Raw genomic sequence first — 23056 nt, forward strand, 5'->3', positions numbered from 1 at the left:
AGCAAGGTAAAGAATAAATAGCAGTATTATAAGCAAGAATTAGTAGTGAGAAAATGTGTAAGAAAATTTCGCAATAAATCTGCCGACATAATATGTTTACAAATAGAGTATTTGAAGCATGATAAAACTTCCCTGAAATATAAAGGGGGGATTTAGTAGTTTCTGCAACAAATATTTTAGTATGCAAAATGCATAGTCACATAAATTCTAATTACTGTGAACGTATTACGGTCAAACGTAAGCGAAACGAGATTATTTGGCGGCGCACACACACAAAATAGAAGTAATTCCAAACCACTTTCACAATTTACACAAAAAGAATTTCAACAGTAAAACAACAAAAGCCATTTTGGTGTAATATTCATTAAATATATGCATTCATTTCGGCACAGTACATTAGCGGGGCTTTATTATCCTGCGTACATTATAAATGGGATACGGACCATATTCACTAGACACTTCAAAACCCATTTTAGACTTGACACAAAATTTTCCAATTTCGGTTTAAAATATCCTCTACTAACTAACTAACTAACTAACTAATTAATCATCGCAACAACACTGCCCCTGTGCCGATGCCCAACAAATTTTCAATTAAACATTATTCAAAAAAGAAAAGAGTAAAATAAAATAAAATAAATATGAATTGTGAAAAAAGTAAAATCCCCTTTTACCATGAATAATTCATGGTGCATCTGCAAGTTGTATACTCATATCATACAGTAGTCTAGGCAGGTTGTTCATAATTCAGTAGATATATGGCTTTTCACCAATAAATAATTCACCACTTTCAGTCTACAGATCTATACTGTCGGATTATTGGGATACTCTGACTGACAAAAAACAAATGATGGCGTCAAACCATTAAATATAAACAGAGAAATTCCACCTTGACAATTGATTTTAAACGGATGCTAAATAAAATTATTTTATTCTGTGCCAGCGAAACATTTGTACCGGACAAAAACAAATTAATTATTAATGGGTAAAGTGAAATATAAATAGTGTAAAAGTTTGTAGCACTAATTTATTAACCAATTTAGCAGTTACATTGAAAACAAGCCGCCAACTAAACAAAACATTTTGTTTACGTCAGCAAAATTGAATTCGAAATTCAGTCTCGGCACATTAATATTAACCGACACAGGATATTAGACCTCATACGTTAATAGCGAAATTGAAAGTTTGCGCAAAGTTATTTTTGGGTTTGTGGGCTTAAACGGAGCGCGGGCAGTTCATCCCCCTCAACATCTAAGGGTGTGACAAACCGGAAGGAAGGAAACGCGGGGACGATGTTTCAACTACATTTAGCCTCAACTATGAACTTCGCCCCCTCATAGTTTCATTCCTGAGCTTTGAAATATTGTATTTCATTTGGTGTGTGTGCGTGTAAACAAGATCATGTTTATAATTATCGCTAATGCCTCTACATGTGTAAACATGCTTGAAACTTTGAATTGATGGTTCATTTTATGGTGGAACTTCACAAAGGTTCAACGCAAATTAATACTCATTTCTACTTATTTCCATTAAATATTAATTACTTCAACTATTTATTAATTATGTGGATTACATAAATATTCAAACAAATATTGATTGATACAATTCGTTTGATATTATTATAAAATATTACGATACTTCAATTATTTTTTCAATCATTTCAATTAATATTTTAAACTATTGCAATTTTATTAAATAATTGTTCATTCGTATAATAATTAAACCGATATTTTGTCATATTATAATCAAATTAATTTGTTAATTAATATTCTAACCAATTTGTTTATGGAACAACATTTAGTATTTAAATTACAAATTTTTATTAAAGAGCTTAATATTAAATTATTAATATAATGTTCAAAATATTTTAGTTAGTAAGTAAATAAAAAAATTAAAATTTTGTCTGATTATAAACAATCGTAAAGTAATTAAACAAATTCTTTGTATTAAATTTAACACATTTTATTCATAAATACAAAATACTGTAATATTTAATTTAATTTTTACAATTTTAATTTTTTAATGATTTTATGTATTTACATTTATATTTTATAAATTAAATAAACTGTGAAAAATATTTTAATCAATAAGTGGACATAATATTTTAAATGTTTCCTTTAATAAAATTAAAATTATATAAATAAATTGTTTTATATAATGATTAAATTGAAATTTTGTCTGATTATAGACAACTGAAGTGATTAAACCAATTTTTTTGTATTAAATTTAACACATTTTATTCATAACTTTGCAATAAAATAATAATTAATTTAATTTTTACAACAATTTTAATTTTTTTAACGTTTTGAAATAATTATTGTGAGGCGCATCCACCAAAATTTTAATGTGAGGCGCATTCACCAAAATTTTAATGTGAGGCGCATTCACCAAAATTTTAAATATTTTATTAATTGAAGTAAATTGTGAAAAATATTTTAATCAATAATTGGACAAAATTGAAACTGATTTTTATTAGTGCCTATGTAATATTTTAAATGTTTTCTTTAATAAAATTAAAATTATATAAATAAATTGTTGAATAATAATGATTAAATTGAAATTTTGTCTGATTATAGACAACTGAAGTGATTAAACCAATTTTTTTTGTATTAAATTTAACACATTTCATCAATAACTTTACAATAAATTAATATTTAATTTAATTTTTTACAACAATTTTTTATATTTTATAAATTAAATATTTGTGGAAAAATTTTTAATAATTTTTTATTAGACCCCACGTTTTTTATTAAATTAAAACTACAATAATTTGTTATAATAATTACAATTTCAAATAGAATGATAAAATTATTATTAGTGTCTAAGGTAATAAATAAAATATAAAATTTGAAAGTACATATAAAATTTTACCAATACTTTCTCACATTTAAAATACATTTATTTTTAAATAGGTACATAAAATTATATTTGAAGTAATTAATTAGGTATAAAAAAATTAAATAAATTTTAACCCAATTAAATTATGTTTCAGAACATTAAAAGTTAACTACAAACTTTAAATTTAATTTGAATCTTTATTTTTTCAGATTATAAATAAACTAATTAATATAATAAGTTCTTTGTATTAAATTTGACACATTTTATTTTTTTTACTAATTTTTGAAATACCATTCATTAAACTCATGCACCATAAATTCAGACTGAAAATTCCATCAATTTAAATAAAAAGCAAAAAAATGTTTCAATTTATATATGTAAATAAACTGAAAAAATATGTTTTTATTATTTCATTCGTCAATATTAGAAATACTATACTTATTGAAGCGAATATATAGATAAACTATTTTTAATTAAGCAAACTATAAATAAATAAAATGTAACCAATTTTATACATTTTATTTATCATTAATTTAGAACGTCGAAACAAATAAAACAGCAAATAGTTTAGGAAGTAAATAAACAAACATTAATAAAATACTTACTTATAATCACCAGAATTTTAAATACAACCGTCACCAACATATAAAATAAGGGCAAAATTTTAATCAATTTTTTATTTACGAAATAAGTTTATAAAACTAAAATACAATATGCATATTTAAAATTAAAAAAAGTCACATATAAAAATTTAATTTAATGACATCGGAGGAGCAAGCAGCAACATGTGTGAACGCGACTAAAAAGTAATAAGCTAATAAAGTTGACATTGTAACATTGTGTACCTCATGCGGTGCGACATCAGCTCGACATCGTCATCAACATCGACTCGGCGCCGTCGAGAAATCGGCTGCACCACGACGCAGGAAACGACAGTGGACCTTAGAAAAAAATCGTTCGCGTGACCCATTCAATTAGCCGCTGCAATATGCTGAAAAGTTGATCCGCAGTCGCGACGCGTGAGACCGGATGCGAGGTGCGCGCAACCCTTCCTACGTCCGTGTCCGCCGCCAGCCGTTCGGTGCCGCAGCCGAATGTGAACTGCGTGTGCGGTGTGCGGACGTCCCTTCCGCGGAGCCTGTTGACTGGCTCCGCTCCTGCTCGTCCTGCGGAGCGCCATCGGCGGCGGCCGCCGAAACTCCCCGCCGGAATTGGAAAGAAGGACGTATTTACTTTATATTAAAACGTACTTTGCCCCGTTCCGGGTGGCCGCGACCCCAAAACTGCTAAACAATTTTCGATGCGATGCGTTTTTAAATATTTAGATGTATTAACGGTTCTAACTCAGAAAATCGGAAATACGGATAAACAAGTCGAAGATGGGGTTAACCGCATAAGACGTTGTCATTGTGCATACGCGGACCAAATTGAATCTGCCAATTCGCCGTATTATGTGCAGTATGGGGGGATGAAGAGCAGTCGAACTGGTATAGAAATATTCTTTTACGATGAATAACTTTTTATGTGGCTGGTTAAAATTTGTTATGATTGGATGGATGTTTCTCTATCTAGACCAGATTGCAATATGTTTTTTTCCCAAATAAAAATATTATGACTGGGTTTCATGTTTCGGATTATATACACATATCGTATGTGATTTATCATTTTATAACTTTGTCATATAAATATATATTTTTAAATTTTATAACTTTATTTCTAACTAAATTAATATGTATGTACAGGTATTTTCAACTATTCCTGGATAATAAGTCCACAATTCAAAATAAACACTAGATTACAACTATCAGATCTATTTTTTGTATTAGATTTAACACATTCATAACTTTGGAATAAAATAACATTTAATTTAATTTTTACAGCCAAAACTTTAAATATTTAATTCATTGAAAAATATTTTAATCAATAAGTGGACAAAATTGAAATTGTATTTTATTAGTCTCTACGTAATATTTTAAATGTTTTCTTTGATAAAATTAAAATTATATAAGTAAATTGTTGTATAATAATGATTAAATTGAAATTTTGTCTGATTATGGACAACTGATGTGAATAAACCAATTTTTTTTCTTATTAAAATGGACACATTTCATTTATAACTTTGCAATAAAATAATATGTAATTTAATTTTTACAGCAATTTTAATTTTTTTAACGATTTGAAGTATTTCTTGTGAGGCGCATTGAAATGAAAATTTTAAATATTTTATTAATTGAAATAAACTGTGAAAAATATTTTAATCAACGTTGCAATAAAATAACATTTAATTTAATTTTTACAGAAATTTTAATTTTTTTATCGATTTGAAGTATTTATTGTTAGGCGCATCCACCAAAATTTTAAAGTGAGGCGCATTCGCCAAAATTTTAAATATGTTATTAATTGCAAACTGTGAAAACTATTTTAATCAATAATAGGACAAAATTGAAACTGATTTTTATTAGTACCTATGTAATATTCTAAATGTTTTCTTTAATAAAATTAAAATTATATAAATAAATTGTTGTACAATAATGATTAAATTGAAATTTTGTCTGATTATAGACAACTGAAGTGATTAAATCAATTTTCTTGTTTTAAATTAATCACATTTCATCCATAACTTTGCAATAAAATAACATTTAATTTAATTTTTACAGCAATTTTAATTTTTTTATCGATTTGAAGTATTTATTGTGAGGCGCATCCACCAAAATTTTAAAGTGAGGCTCATTCGCCAAAAGTTTAAATGTGTTATTAATTGTAAACTGTGAAAACTATTTTAATCAATAATAGGACAAAATTGAAACTGATTTTTATTAGTACCTGTGTAATATTTTAAATGTTTTCTTTAATAAAATTAAAATTATATAAATAAATTGTTATATAATAATGATTAAATTAAATTTTTTTCTGATTATAGACAACTGAAGTGAATAAACCAATTTTTTTGTATTAAATTAAACACATTTCATCCATAACTTTGCAATAAAATAACATTTAATTTAATTTCTACAGCAATTTTAATTTTTTTATCGATTTGAAGTATTTATTGTGAGGCGCATCCACCAAAATTTTAAAGTAGGGCACATTCGCCAAAATTTTAAATATGTTATTAATTGTAAACTGTGAAAACTATTTTAATCAACAATTGGACAAAATTGAAACTGATTTTTATTAGTGCCTATGTTATATTTTAAATGTTTTCTTTAATAAAATTAAAATTATATAAATAAATTGTTGTATAATAATGATTAAATTGAAATTTTGTCTGATTATAGACAACTGAAGTGATTAAATCAATTTTCTTGTTTTAAATTAAACACATTTCATCAATAACTTTGCAATAAAATAATATTTAATTTAATTTTTACATCAATTTTAATTTTTTTAACGATTTGAGGCATTTATTGTGAGGTACATCCACCAAAATTTTAAATATTTTATTCATTGAAATAAACTGTGAAAAGTATTCTCTTCTTTAAAAAATTTAGGTCTCTTATGGGATCATTAATTTGTAACTAATTAAAACATTGAAGACTTGATATATATAATATTATTTATTTATATTTTAACTTCATTATAATTAAATCAATTTGCCTATATCTTAAAAAATACAGAGATGATAGACGTAACCATTAAAAATTTCTAAGGTCCTAAGAAAAATTGATTGTGTTATTTTGTATTATATAAAGGTAAAGGGACGCATTCGAAGGTGTATAGTAATGCGTTATAAAAAGGCAATTTAATTTAAACGTAGGCGGACTGAAGCTTATCACAAAACCATTTACATATGAACAATTACTTTGGAATTGATCAAATGATGTAGCAATATGGTTAGATGGACTCCTGTCAAGTTATAGTGATTGATTGCTCTTTACATATAACAATCATTTTAAAGCGTACAGATGCCTATGCCCTCCGCCCCGCCAGATATTCGATTAGCCCCGAACCAGATGTGTGGATGTGGATGACGGAACGCGCCAAGAATTTCAATAAAACCTTTAAAAATCCGCGGGATTTACGATTGTCATCCGTGTCTGGTTCGTCAAATTCTCATATTTTTATTAATTTCAAGGTTCACATATCAAACGATAAATCTGGGGAACTTTTAAAGGGGAAGCCACATATAAATTGGATTTTTCAATTTGCATTTCTGCATTTCTATAATATTCAAATCCCATAATTGAACGAACATGCTTTTATATTTTATATTAATTTTATTGTTGCTAATACTAATACTCTTCTGTCTTTCAGTTCTTTCGATCATTTAATGGGCATTTTTTCTACATGTAACACTTGAAACAGTTTAAACTACGTAACATATTATTACCAGAAAAGTTTAAAAGCAGTATTGAATATCAAATTATGGCAAAGTTAATGCGATAGCATATGTTATTGTTAATTAGGGCCCAATTTGATGATGTAGGAAAAATGCCTGATGGGCAAATTTATTGTTTTAAAGTCTATTATGGCACATATCGCCTTATCATCTTTCCATTGTCTCGCCTCATTGTATCGCAGTTTTGAAAAGCGCTTCAACCTGATTTTTCCTGTTAAAACACCCTCGAAACGCTGTCACAGATTTTTATTTGAACGTTGCTTTTTATATTTTAATTTCCGTATAGTGCAATATAAAATAGATTTGAATTCCTAAATGGATATTTTAATTAAATTTAATATGCACAAAAGGAAAGCGGCAAAATTGATGTTTTTTACTCGGGAATTATAATTACTACAATATTTAAAAATTGCACAATTGATCAATCTAGAATTAATTACGCACTGGAATATAATTATTTGTTTTTCATTTATTTATGCAAATACACAAAGATAAAACAATATCATATATTATCGGACGTTGCAAATCAATTGGCAAAGCACACAATTACTGTTAATTAGATTTATGACAATTCAGACAATCCACAGAGGCAATAAATCAATTTAAAACGGTTAAAAATAAACTTATTGCAGTACTTTGGTCGGGACCGATTTAAAGCATCAGAGTAGTAGATTCAGTCCGGGCAATTAAGATTTTCCGGAACGGGTCCGGGGGACTCCGGGAGACAAAGGCACATCTATCAATCCTAATTAATTGAAATGATACGGAGTCAAAAACCCCTGTCGCTACAATACCTGTTCGGGGTCGAAACGAAACCCGGGCCACCCCGGCCGCCCCGACAAAGGGTAAATCGTTGTTTAAGAAACAACCGACCAACGCCAACGACAACGCCAACGCAGGTCCGGAGTTAATGGTCTATATTAAATTTTAAAACGGGATGATCTCGCAATCGGAGTTCGACCGAAAGGAGTAAATAAAAGGTTTTGTTGGTAACGTCCGGGGTAACGGCTCCGAAGACAGTTAGAAACATGCGAGTTAACGTAAGGGGGTGCGTTTCAAAAACCGTAAGCATAAAATAAAATTACCGCCACAATTTAACCGCTCATCCGAGGGTAAATCCCTTGTAAATGTTTTCTATGATCTGTTCTAAATCATGGAGGTAGTCGCATGCAGCGAGAAGTAATTTACAACGAACCAGGGAAATAATGTAGATGCCTCGGCTTCCCCGTACTGTGTGGTTGCCTGCAGAATATTTCCACAATGTCATTTGTAAACTGTACCTGGGTAGAAACTCGGCCGCACAATTGCACTTTATGTCCCGCGTTTGATAACCCTTAAGAAACTCGATTTATTGTCTTTTATTACGCGTTTACATTAACTGTGCAAGTGTTAATCTCTGTCTCTGTCTTCTGCTTTAATGCCGCAACAATATGTAATTAATATTTCTCTCCCTTTTAATACAACTTCATAAATATTCCTTAGTTTACAACCCTTAAATTTTTAATATACTTTTAAGTCTTAAGATTATTCATAACTTGTCTTAGGTTTTTTAGATTACTATGTATTTTATTCTTTGATGGTACTTTTTAGGTTTTATATCATTATAAATTGTAATTAATAAAAACGAAACTTTAAAGAACGTTCTGCTTTGATGTACTTTTTCTTCGTATGGTATATGACCATTACAGAAAACTTATTGGTCAAATGGAATAATACAGAAATATTACGAGAGATGTAATGAAGCCATTTGTCAACGATAATATAACAGAAACATGGATTTTTATGCATAATAGTGAAATGGTCAATCATCTTGGGATTTTTGATTGGTCAGCATAAATTCCGGGTCTAAATCCAACTGAAAAATTATGGGATGACATGAAGTCTTGATTAAAACTATAAAAACAGTCAAATTTAGATTTGTGTGATTATTAATTAAAGAAATAAATACAAACCGAGATTAAATTTAAGTAAAAATCTAATTAATTTAATTAGAGGTGTTATTATTGGTACTATAAGTATATAAAAAAACAGTTTTATTTATGTATTGATGCAATTATGAATTTTAACATGTGTTCACAGCGCCATCTTTTACACAGCAGCCAAACAATCGAATACAGGCTTCTATATTGATATCTTCCTTCTTATGCTGTTTGAAATTTTATCTTTTATTATTGATTTCTTATTATTAGATTGAAATTTCTATACAAATTTAACAATATTCATTCAATCACCAATATTTAATTGTGTTTTGCCACTGTATTTTTTCTTCTTACATCTTTTTTACTACAACTAAATTTAAGTTTACATAACCTACATAATGTCTAATCCAAGTTGATTAATTCGTAGATCAAACATTAATTCACTAAACCAAAATTGATAAATTTATTTGCACGTGCAATAATCAGGAATCCAATCAGGAATTATAACATAGTGAAATTTGATCGTAGCCTTAATGGGGCATTCAAACAGCACTTGACAAACCCTTGGGTAATTCGCCTATTATACCTTTCTATGTACATATGTATATTAATCAGGAGAAAATGCAATAATCTGCATGTAATTCTGCCAATATAATACCCTACTCCATTTCGTGGGCACACATTAGGTTTGCGAAGGAAATTCTATCAAGAAAGCAAACTCCGTTCGGTAAAATGTTTTATTTGCTTTACTCAAATTCTTACTTACTTTGAACTTACTGTATAAATATTATTACTTTAAAATTACAATTCCGACATATACGTGTAATTTTGTGTATCTAAATTTTAATGTGTTTTCGCATATTGATTTAATATTAAAACGATTGTCACTCAACCTGCAATATGACAATATCCTTTTGTAACAATGTATGTATTTCAAAATATAAAATGTGATTATTCTCGCTTGTATAATTTGCATATTGATTTAAATCACAATTACACTCTTTATACGTGTATACGTGTGGTGGTACACGTACCGAATTGAAGTTTTATCATTTATTTAATAACTGACGTTCATTTACAATACGATTCCATCGAATTCAATTTATAAAATACCGTAAGTCAAGAACAGACACAACAAGTAATTGTTAAGTGAATAAGAAACAAACGTTGCATTTACATCGAGGGTGAAAAGGGGGCGATTCACATCCGGCATCGGGCATCGGGAAACGCGGACCGAATTCGAGTCATTTCCTCCCATTGTTATTCCGATTTTTATCTGATTAAATTTTATTACGAGAAAGGCAAAACGCAATTCATAAACATCAACAAAACGCCGCCGAAGAATCCCGATAGGAAATTGTAATATTCGTCGGGGCCCCACGCGAAACGGGCATTATAAATTGAAGTGTGCGAAAGACGGGAAGTTTACCGTATTAAACATTTATTAGAAAAGCTGGTCCTCGAGGACGGCGGAAGTGCCGAGCGTCGCGCCGCACCTCCGTGTTTACGCCGTGAGTGTTTGGTTTATTAAAAACATCGATGGGCAATTTTAATTCGATCGCGCCGTAACTGAAACTGGAAACGACACCGACGTTTTCCTTTTCTGCATATTTTTCGGGGTATTGTGCCACGAAGGGCCATATTTTTCATTATTTTTCAATATCCACAGAGGCACATATTGTTATTGTGAATTAATGGAATAATAAAATACTTGGATTAATTTCATTTATTATTCATCACAAAAGTTGTTCGATATTCTACGCTACGTACTATTCTGTATTTCGTAGTAAATGTCATGCCACCATCAAATAATAAAATAAGGATTTGTACACATGTGTACGTATGCAAATCGCTGCTCAATTATTTAAATGGCAGCAAGTTTTACAAAACGTCAAAACAAGTGAAATTAAAATAATATTTTATTAAATATTTAATAAATTTAAGTGTTTATTTATATATATAAACAACAAAAATAAATTTTAAAGAATCTAAAGAATATGAATTTATTAATGAACTCAAAGAAATTGAAACTATTACTTAATCCAAAGAAATAACCATGATAACTTTAAGAAACTTATTCAATTTTATAAATCTAAAGAATCTAAAGAGGTTCAACATTCTAAAGAGTGTAAGAAACTATTAATTAATCCAAAGAAATAACCAGAAATATAATAAATTTAAGAAACTTATTCAGTTTTATAAATCTAAACAAGTCCAACAATCTAAAGAGTGTAAGAAACCCCAATAATCTGAAGTATATTAAGAGTTTATGAATGAACTTAAAGAAATTGAACCTAACTATTAATTAACCCAAAGAAATAACCAGAAATATGATAAATTTAAGAAACTTATTCAGTTTTATCAATCTAAACAGGTCCAACAATCTAAAGAGTGTAAGAAACCCCAATAATTTGAAGTATATTAAGAGTTTATGAATGAACTTAAAGAAATTGAATCTAACTATTAATTAACTCAAAGAAATAACCAGAAATATGATAAATTTAAGAAATATATTCAATTTTATAAATCTAAACAATCTAAACAAGTTCAACAATCTAATGAGTGTAAGAAACTCCAATAATCTGAAGTATATTAAGAGTTTATGAATGAACTTAAAGAAATTGAACCTAACTATTAATTAACCCATAGAAATAACCAGAAATGTGATAAATTTAAGACACATATTCAATTTTATAAATCTAAAAAATCTAAAGAGGTTCAACAATCTAATGAGTGTAAGAAATACCAATAATCTGAAGTATATTAAGAGTTTACGAATGAACTTAAACAAATTGAACTTAACTATTAATTAACCCCAAGAAATAACCAGAAATGTGATAAATTTAAGAAACTTATTCAATTTTATAAATCTAAAGAAGTTCAACAATATAATGAGTGTAAGAAATCCCAATAATCTGAAGTATATTAAGAGTTTATGAATGAACTTAAAGAAATTGAACTTAACTATTAATTAACCCAAAGAAATAATCAGAAATGTGACAAATTTAAGAAACTTATTCAACTTCATAAATCTAAAAAATCTAAAGATGTTCAACAATCTAACGAGTGTAAAAAATCACAATAATCTGAAGTATATTAAGAGTTTATGAATGAATTTAAAGATATTGAACCTAACTATTGATTAATCCAAAGAAATAATAATAAATATGATAAATTTAAGAAACTTTTTCAACTGTATAAATCTAAAAAATCTAAAGTTTCAAGAATATAAAGAGTGTAAGAAACCCCAATAATCTGAAGTATAATAAGAGTTTATGAATGAACTTAAAGAAATTGAACTTAACTATTAATTAACCCAAAGAAATAACCAGAAATGTGATAAATTTAAGAAACTTATTCAATTTTATAAATCTAAACAATCTAAAGTGATTCAACAATCTAATGAGTGTAAGAAACCTCAATAATTTGAAGTATATTAAGAGTTTATGAATGAACTTAAAGAAATTGAACTTAACTATTAATTAACCCAAAGAAATAACCAGAAATATGACAAATTTAAGAAACTTATTCAATTTTATAAATCTAAAAAATCTAAAGAGGGCCAACTATGTAAAGAGTGTAAGAAACCCCAATAATCTGAAGTATATTAAAAGTTTATGAATGATCTTAAAGAAATTGAACTTAACTATTAATTAACCCAAAGAAATAACCAGAAATATGATAAATTTAAGAAACTTATTCAATTTTATAAATCTAAAAATTCTAAAGAGGTTCAACAATCTAATGAGTGTAAGAAACCTCAATAATTTGAAGTATATTAAGAGTTTATGAATGAACTTAAAGAAATTGAACTTAACTATTAATTAACCCAAAGAAATAACCATAAATGTGATAAATTTAAGAAACTTATTCAATTTTATAAATCTAAACAATCTAAAGAGGTTCAGCAATTTAATGAGTGTAAGAAACCCCAATAATCTGAAGTATATTAAGAGTTTATGAATTTAAGGAACATATATAATTTAATAAATCTAAAGAGACACAAAAATCCAAAGAATTTGATTAATTTAAAGAGCCTAAGATTGTTAAAAGTGAAATTGTGTCAATAATATTAAGAATTTAATGAATTAACTAAATTGAATAATCTGCACAAGTCAAAGAACAAGCTACAAACATAGCTTTATAAGTCAGATTTTATAAATAAAATCTAATAGCTAGTTTAGATGGTTCACCCAAAAATTACTTAGGAACTGTTGAAAAATCACCAGCTGTCTGCGCAGGACTAAATTATAAAATAAAATGGTGGAGCGCAGCAGGAAAATATAAATAATTATAATGTAATATAATATTTTTAAAAATACGACTATAATTTAGGAAAGTTTAGTATTTTAACAAAATAAACAGACATAAACCAGTTGTGCAGTAAAAACTAGTTTTAGGTTTATATAAAATGAAAAAAATGAGTTATGTACTCTCGTGTAGACGCCCCACTTTCATCATGCACACTTTTATTAGATTATTTAACGTAACCCATAAAGCTGCGTGCGAGTTATAAAAGAGGCTGTGGTTTAATACGTTTTTTTTTTTTTAGATCTGTTATTAATGCGAGATCGGCGTATATCGTCGTCGGTTACGTGTCGCGCCGTTTCGGGCTTATATTGCCCAGATTCCTGCAGCATACAAAGATATAAAACTAAGGTTCGGTTTAGGTGCTCCAACTACGCCGGAATTTGGCGTAATTGAGTTCAACCTTGCCTGGAAATGTACTCGTATATACGTGATATGGTATTTTTGCGTGCTGAGCATATGTCCGGAAAACTGAAATGTTCCGTCATTGTTTATTTGATGGCCGTGTATTCTTCGTCTGTCGTTCGCAGGAACAAGACCTCGAATTGTCGAAACTATCTCCGTTCACGCAATTCAATCAAACACAACACAAATATTCCCATTTATATATTTATTTATTTATTTAAATCCTCCACACATATATATAATATATACAATCAGTCAGTGTTATTTTATTTAAATATTGAAATAACCGACGTATCAAATATGCCGGATATTTTTTTAATAACTCCACGTAATTTATGCACAAACAATATTTACCTTATTCTGTCGACGTCGCCATTGATTCACGTTTAATTTAAATTCAGATAAGCTCCATAATTTAGTCCTGCAAGGAAATTAGCAGGAATCTTTGTCACGAAACAAAAGTAAACCGTTTTATATTGTTCCAAAGACATCGCCAGATGTACCGTGGGTTTAAAAGTTAAAATAAATTAAAGAAAATTACCCAGCCCCAACGAGTTTCAATATTTATAAAGTAAATGACAAGAAAACATTTGCCCGGGACGTTTTATAATATTTATTTAAATTCTAATGAATGATTCCATTTCGCGAACGTGTGCCGGATCAGGTTTTATTTAAAAAAACCGTCGGAGGAGCACACAAAGGCCTGGAAATATCTCCTAAAACAAAGAACAGGACGTGACGGTATAAAATAATAAACAGGCGATGACAGGCGTATCTTACGCCGCGACGTCGTATATGCCCGACCCTCCAAAAAAAAAATTTTAACGGGATCGTTCATTTTTAGTATTATGGAGGCATTACTTGCAATTTTTTTTATTTTCGGGCTCCATTTTGGGGCGAGTTATGAATTTAATTTTTAGCCTAATTACTTGGGTTGGCAACAATGAAGTAAGTAGTGGAGTGAGGGTATCTATTAACGCTTTCTGGCACTAGTAATCAGATAATGTGTGTGTGGGACACGATCCATTGAATTTAATACGTGGTCAGGGGTGTGCGGTTAAATTATCTCCAAATCAGGGTAACTCTAGCTAGTGTTCCTAACAAATTTGTCCGTTTATTTGAACCTTTTAAGTGTCCCCAGCGCTTTAGATAATATTATGTGGGATAAATTTGCTCGAGCTTTGACCGCATGTCCTAATGTGTTAACAGAAATTTACCCCCGCCCTCACTCAACTGGATTCAATAAGTCGGTGGGCATTTTTATTAAAGCACTTTAAATGCGCCATACAAGTGTAATATTTAAGTGTGTTCCAGCGATAAATTCACTGTGGAGGTATTACTACATTATGTAAGATCAGGGCAAACATAAGTCAAGATTTATTACACTATGTTCCGACAATTGCTTTGGAGTCGTTTCAGGTGAATAATGGTTCAACTACGTTTTGTGATTCTTTACGATAAATATCATTCTTAGACTGTCGCTTTCTGCTTTCCAAATTTACAATTGACGTTTTTAAAAAAATTATATTTATTTACTTCAGCTTCGTTCGATTTGTCGTGCCCGTTTGACTTATACAACTATCATTACTTTAAATTGCCGTATCAATCTTGCCACTGAATAAATGTGATTGACTAAAATGTTGCTTTCATTAAAATGTCACATTCCACAAAAATCTATGTTTTATTTATTCATAAGTTTCAAAAGATTTATTTTATAAAGAATTTCTTCATATATAAAATTAATAAATAGGCTTCAACCATTTTATTTTATTATCAAAACTTTAAAAAAATATATGTTTAGCTATAACTATTTTGTTTTTATTTATGTTTTTTATACAAAAACTAATATATTAGCTTAAATTATTTTATTAGCAAAGCTTTCTATAGAAAACTAACATACATACGTATGTTTAGCTTCAACTATTTTAATTTATTAGCAAAGCTTTTTATAGAAAACTTATATATATGTTTAGCTTTAACTATTTTGTTTTTACCAAAGTGTTTTTTTATAGAAAAAATAATATATTAGCTTAAATTATTTTATTTTTTAAACATAGAAAATAATATATATGTTTAGAAGTACCATTTCGTCTATGTAATTAATTACTATTAAACAAATTCTAAGAATAACTTGATTATATAAAAAGTAATTTATTTTATCTACTGTTAGATCCATTTTTAACAGATACTATTTAAATTTTTGTAAATAATCACTAAAGTAACCTTAAAAATACTATAAAAAACATGTTTTTGATGTTTAATAAATGTTTAAACATCGTGAATGTGCAAACAAATTACATAATTACAAGTACATCCAGAAGGCAATTAATTTTATGTTTTCAAATATCTTATCCTAATTCATTTGAATATTTTATTTAACTTTTTTGTTGCGCATTCACCATTTTTGCAACTGTTGTTAAAAATGGCGAATGCGTCATCAATCCAATAATTAGTTACTATTAAACAAATTCTAAGAATAAATTGATTATATTAAAAGTAATTTATTTTATCCACTGTTAGATTCATTTTTAACAGATACTATTTAATTTTTTTTAATTAATCTCTAAAGTACTCTTTAAAATACCATAAAAAACATGTTTTTGATGTTTAATAAATGTTTAAAAATGGTAATTGCTCAAACAAATTGTATAATTACAACCACATCCAAAAGGTAATTCATATTATGTTTTCAAATATTTTATCGTAATTCATTTGAATATTTTATTTAAGTTTTTTGTTGCGCATCCACCATTTTTACAACTGTTGTTAAAAATGGCGAATGCGTCATCAATCCAATAATTAGTTACTATTAAACAAATTCTAAGAATAAATTGATTATATTAAAAGTAATTTATTTTATCCACTGTTAGATTCATTTTTAACAGATACTATTTAATTTTTTTAATTAATCTCTAAAGTACTCTTTAAAATACCATAAAAAACATGTTTTTGATGTTTAATAAATGTTTAAAAATGGTAATTGCTCAAACAAATTGTATAATTACAACCACATCCAAAAGGTAATTCATATTATGTTTTCAAATATTTTATCGTAATTCATTTGAATATTTTATTTAAGTTTTTTGTTGCGCATCCACCATTTTTACAACTGTTGTTAAAAATGGCGAATGCGCAACAAATCCAATAATTAATTATTATTAAACAAATTCTAAGGATAAGTTGATTATATTAAAAGTAATTTATTTTATACGCTGTTAAATCCATTTTTAACAGATACTATTTAAATTTTTTTTATTAATCAGTAAAGTAACCTTTAAAATACTATAAAAAAGATGTTTTTGGTGTTTAATAAATGTTTAAACATTGTGAATGTGCAAACAAATTATATAATTACAACTACATCCAAAAGGCAATTCATATTATGTTTTCAAATATATTATCGTAATTCATTTGAATATTTTATTTAAGTTTTTTGTTGCGCATCCACCATTTTTACAACTGTTTTTAAAAATGGCGAATGCGCAACCAATCCAATAATGTATTTTATTAATCTTTAGTAACCAAAAAGTGGTACATGTATGTTTTCCGAATAGTCCTTTTTGTTGTTTAACACCGTTACATTAAGTCAAAACACTATTTCATTAGAAGTGACGGTAGTGATTTTAAGTTAGTGAAACTTTAGCATAATTGAATTGTAATGAAATTAAATGCATTGCTTTAACGGTGGGGTCATGCAGATGCTCGAGGTTTTAATTTAATTAAATCTTGTTTCAACAGCAAACACATAGTAAGTTTGGATTTTACATCCAATAAAAAAGAAGTGAAACGACGGTGCACTTTAAATAATTGATTGAGTTTTTAGATCTAAGGATCGGCCATAAATATAAATTCGTGGCGGTCTTGTTTAATAAACAGAAGCGATAAGTTATTGGATTGGATTTAATCCGTGATCATAAACGAAATTTGAAAATAATTTTCCGTCACGTTTCAATAACGGTTTGTTTATAAATTCGGCGGGTTTTCACACATCCGTGGGCCGTTCCCTATCTGAGATTAGATCTCTGTTAAGTTATTCGAAGCCGGCGAGTGCGATACGGAGAAAAGCTTTTCAGACAAAAACGTGGCATGTAAATCAATGATAAAGGGGAAATGGAAGAATTGAAGTGTGTAATGAAAGAAAACGATCAATGGGCGAAATGGTTAAACTAAAGTGCGGCAAGTTAAAACGAAATTATGGAGGCTGTGCCTTTAATTACATTCTATGTTGAATGGACGGAATGACGGGGAATTAGTTTCCACATAATAAAACTTCGTAAATATGCAATTAAATTAGTGCTTTCTACGTCATTTGCTAATTATTGTCACACACTTCCTCCATTCGAAGCACTCGGGGGAAATGTATTAAATATAAAGCATAAAAACCAGGCAAAGATTTCTACTGGTCACAATTTATATTTTCAGATATCTTGTGTTCAAAAAAAGATAAAAGTAACAATGATTTTTAACGATGCAACCAAATTTTATACAGAAATTTAATATACATTATTAGCTTCAACTATTTTATTTTTGAACAATGTTTTAATTAAAGCTTTGTGTATGTTTAGCTTCAATCATTTTTGTACAAAACTAATAAACATGATTAGCTTTCACTATTTTATTTTAATAACAAAATTTGATATAGAATTTTAATATATATTACTAGCTTCATCTATTTTATTTTTATCAAGATTTTTTGAACAAAAGTAATACACATGATTAGCTTTTATTTATTTATATTAATAACAAAATAGATTGATATAGAAATTTAATACATATTATTAGTTTCAATTATGTTATACATAAAACTAATGTACAGTGTTTTACTTAAAGATTTTTTGAACAAAATGAATGAATGAATGAATGAATCAATGCTAAATAAAGGATAAAATATAAAAGATAAAAAGCAAGGCAAAGGTTTGTAGAATTGACAATTGATAGTGTGTGTGTGTGTGTGTGCGAATCCCTTTCAGATATGTTGTGAATACACAAAAGACGGTTAGTGTTGAATGAATGGGAAAAGTAACAATGATTTTTAACGGCAGCACTTTTGATGCATTTTAGTATTTTGAGCCGGTGTAAAACGCTTACGTTCACGTTCACGTCGTTCACGTCGTTCACGTCGTATAGGAAACAATATACGTTCCGGGCGCAGTCGACGCTTACTTATTTTGCAGATAAAATCAAATTCACATCGGGGGAATGAGATATGTATTGACAAAACATGGCGAGGAACAACAAAACCGGCGGTAAAACGACGGGATCGAACGCCCAGTCGCACTTCCATTTGCGTTTTGTAAGCCGGCTGCTGAATTTGTAATCTCGAAATCTTTAAGTTTAAAGTGAAGTCAGATTGACTGGCTGGGTAAGAATTTCCTTTTGTTACTGATTTACATATACATTACACACAATTCGCAGTTCACTAGTGAATTGATCCCGAACATGGAACGGTTGTTGGGGCAATTTCAGGCCACGAACACAATTTCTCTTCGCCGTGCCTCCGCCTCCCCCTTTTTTTTCTCCACTCTCCTTCCTCTCTTTTTACTAATTTTCATTCGCCGCGTAATTAAGATAATACCCCACTTCAATTCGACTCGATTTTCTTTATTACGTGGAAAATTGCAGACCACATTAACTGAATATAAAGCATAGTTGTTGGTGTATTTGTTTGTCGAACTGCACTTTTATTTATGAACACCGCACAACAGTTACGTTCAGTTTGTGCAAGTGAATAAGCCACCCTGTTTTCTGTTTTCACGTACGTTACATTTGAGTGGGTATTACCGGAGGTAATCCATGGCAAATATTTAGAGGAGTCTGCGTTCCTCCGGTTATGCTTAACCGATTAAACCATCCGTATTGAGTGTTCTCCTGAAGTAAGTAGTAGTTACTGGTCTGCAACTAAATTAATCTTCAAACAAAAGTATTCTATAGGTATATGATGGTTTTGACTTGTTGAGTCAATATTTGTTTTCCATTTACACCGATTACATATTGAAATATTATAATTCTGTATTAAAGTACTTAAATATCCACTAAAATTAATTTTGTACTTAGAAAACTATTTTGGATTGGTTTAAATGAAGAAATATATACAATGATAATATTGAGCAAAATTTTCATTAATTCTAAGCTATAGAACAAAAAATAACTAGTTAACAATATTAACACATTATAACCAAATTTGTACATAGAAACATATTGTTTGTATAAATATTTTAGTGATAACTTTACATTTTTGTCAACATTTAATAAAACTGAGTAGAAATTGAAATTAATTCAAATAATTATAAAAATACTATAAAAACTTTATTTTCTTCTCGTAAAATTATTAAAAAATATCAAGTTTATCCAGTTACATCAAAAATTAACTATTTATGTATGTATTAAATATCGTAAACAAGAGTTTCTATTGAAAATCTAAAAAAAAAAAAATAATAAAAAATGATAATTTGTAATACCAAAATATCCAATTAAACATAAAATAAATAAAATATTTTACTATAAATAAAATAATATAATGAAAATAATAATTTTCATTTTATTAATGCGGAAAATAATTATTTAAATTGTTTAATGTTTTAAAAAAATTAATTAAAATCAATGAAAGTATAAAACTAATTCAAATAATTGTAAAAATATGATAAAAAATTATATTTTCTTTTGACAAAATTATTGAAATATTATCAATTTGTCCATTTACATTAAAAATTCACTATTAAATATGTACCAAATATTATAAACAAGAGTTTCTACTGAAAATTTAAAAATTATATTAAAAAATTAATAATTTATAATACTAAAATATCAAATTAAACATAAACAAAATATTTACAATATTTTACTATAAATATTATAATATAAAAAAAATAATTTTCATTTTATTAATGCTGAATTTTTTAAAAAAATTAATACAAATCAGTAAAAAAATAATACTAATTCAAATAATTTTAAAAATATGATAAAAAATTATATTTTCTTTTGATAAAATTATTGAAATATTATCAATTTGTCCATTTACATTAAAAATTCACTACAAAATATGTCCCAAATATTATAAACAAGAGTTCTACTGAAAATTTAATAATTATAATAAAAAATGATAATTTGTAATACCAAAATATAAAATTAAACATAAAATAAACAAAACATTTACAATATTTTACTATAAATATTATAATATAAAAAAAATAATTTTTATTTTATTAATGCTGAAAAAAATTGGTTAAATTGTCTAATTTAAAAAAAAAAAAAATAATACAAATCAGTAAAAGAATAATACTAATTCAAATAATTGTAAAAATATGATAAAAAATTATATTTTCTTTTGATAAAATTATTGAAATATTATCAATTTGTCTATTTATACTAAAAATTCAGTATAAAATATGTTCCAAATATTATAAACAAAAATTCTACAGAAAATTTAATAATTATAATATAAAATGATAATTTATATTATTATTTACAATATTTTACTATAAATATAATACAAAAAAATGATTTTCATTGTTTAAATTGTTTATTTTTTTAAAAAAATTAATATATATCAGTAAAAGAATAAAATTAATTCAAATAATTGTAAAAATGTGATAAAAAATTATATTTTCTTTTAATAAAATTATAATAATATAGTGTTTTAGCATAAATATTATAATATTACAAAAGGTAAAGATTCTTATTTTAATAATATCGAGAAAAAAATATATTTAAATTGTACAATTTTTAAAAATATTGTCAAAAAAAGTAGTATAAATTGTTTAATTTTTCAAAAAATTTAATAAAATCTAGTTACCGAATTGAAATGATAATAAATATCTAATATTCAATAATAAGTCTTTAAAATGGTTTCATATAATTGTAAAAGTATGTTAAAATATGATGTTTTTTATAATAAAATTGTTAGAAAATGATATAAAATATATATAAATAATAAATTATATAATATGTATATATTTTTTTTTTGAATTACATAAGATAAATAAAATATAAATATTAGAGATTATTAATAAAAATGAGTTCAATCAAAGATTATTATAAAAAATAACAGTATTTCTCCTGTTGATAAAAATATTTAGTATTAGTATTTAGACTTTTTTCTATTAGTAGTATTAGTATTAGTATTTAGACTTTTTTCTAAAAAGTATTGATACATTATCAGATAATGATATGAAATTTATCTGATGTGCTTTTGTAGATGCTGAATATACTGATACAAAGTTCTTTTAATCGAATTAATCGAACGAATTGTAAGGTTTTACCCGATGAATATTATCCGAATAAAATAATAAAAGGGAGAAATGATGCGGTGCGATTTAAAACGAACCCTCCGCGTGAGAGGCAACCGCCGTATATTTGCATAGCACTCGAAGCTGATAGATTGCTAAGGGGCCGAGGTGTTGTCAATATCGACATTTAACTGCGTTTTGCCAACTAATCAACACATGTAGAGATAATAGCTGCGCTCATTCATGGTAATGGCTAGACATGATTACACACGGTGTACTATTTTACTGATACTGATATGCGAATAGTAATACTACCGCAGATAACGATTACAAATGTATTTGCCAATGGCTGGCCCGTTACAAAATTGTGCCGTTCGTGCGTTTTCCATTTTACCACTGAATCGCTGTCAGCGTTATGCTTTTTGTTACTTTCAAAGGGTTAACGCCGCCCAAAATATCGCAGCACTTGTTCCCATGCCTAAATTCAAATGGGGGGGACTTTGGGATTTTTTCGAATGCGGCCTAAACGCCGCGACACAGGGCGTTCTTTATTAAACGGAACATATTAACACGTTATCGGATTAGCCGGGATTAAATGCTTGGGCCGACGGTACCGGAACATAAAATTAAATAAAACGTCGAAATCTGTTAAACCTCCTGAATTTATTATATTTTTGACCGTCCAACATAAGCCCCACATCTAATACCCCGAACCAACCCGAGGAATGCCTTAATTTATTTATAAAAGCTCACTGGAATAATTTAATTAAATCACAACGTGTTTAATTGATCGTCGAATCACGGACGGCCGCGGCGGTTAAAGTTTTATTCCATAAACAATCGTGGGTAAGGTAAGAATAAAACGGCGTCGGCACAGAAAGCTGCATCACCGACGGAGGAATTGATCCGGCGTGTAACTGAATTATGAAGCTCGGCTCGCTGCACCTCAGGACTCTCAACTTCCGGCGGCAATCAGCGAAACCGGATGCTTGCCCAGCATCCGCGATAAATTTATAATAGGC

At 27.8% G+C, this 23056-nt stretch overlaps 2 protein-coding genes across 3 annotated transcripts in view; one reads left to right on the forward strand and one right to left on the reverse strand.

Moving 5' to 3' along the window:
- The window catches only part of LOC109605542 (protein O-mannosyl-transferase TMTC1-like), a 123126-nt gene extending 119227 nt beyond the window's left edge, over positions 1 to 3899 (reverse strand). The window contains exon 1 of the mRNA XM_049965516.1: positions 3684 to 3899. The gene's annotated coding sequence lies outside the window, so the exon portion shown is untranslated. The remainder of the gene's footprint in view (positions 1 to 3683) is intronic.
- LOC109607121 (trypsin beta-like) overlaps positions 1 to 23056 on the forward strand; it is a 256249-nt gene that overhangs the window by 163451 nt on the left and 69742 nt on the right. The gene's annotated exons all lie outside the window — the stretch shown is intronic.

Source organism: Aethina tumida, chromosome 3 (genome assembly GCF_024364675.1).
Source record: "Aethina tumida isolate Nest 87 chromosome 3, icAetTumi1.1, whole genome shotgun sequence".
NCBI lineage: Eukaryota > Metazoa > Arthropoda > Insecta > Coleoptera > Nitidulidae > Aethina > Aethina tumida.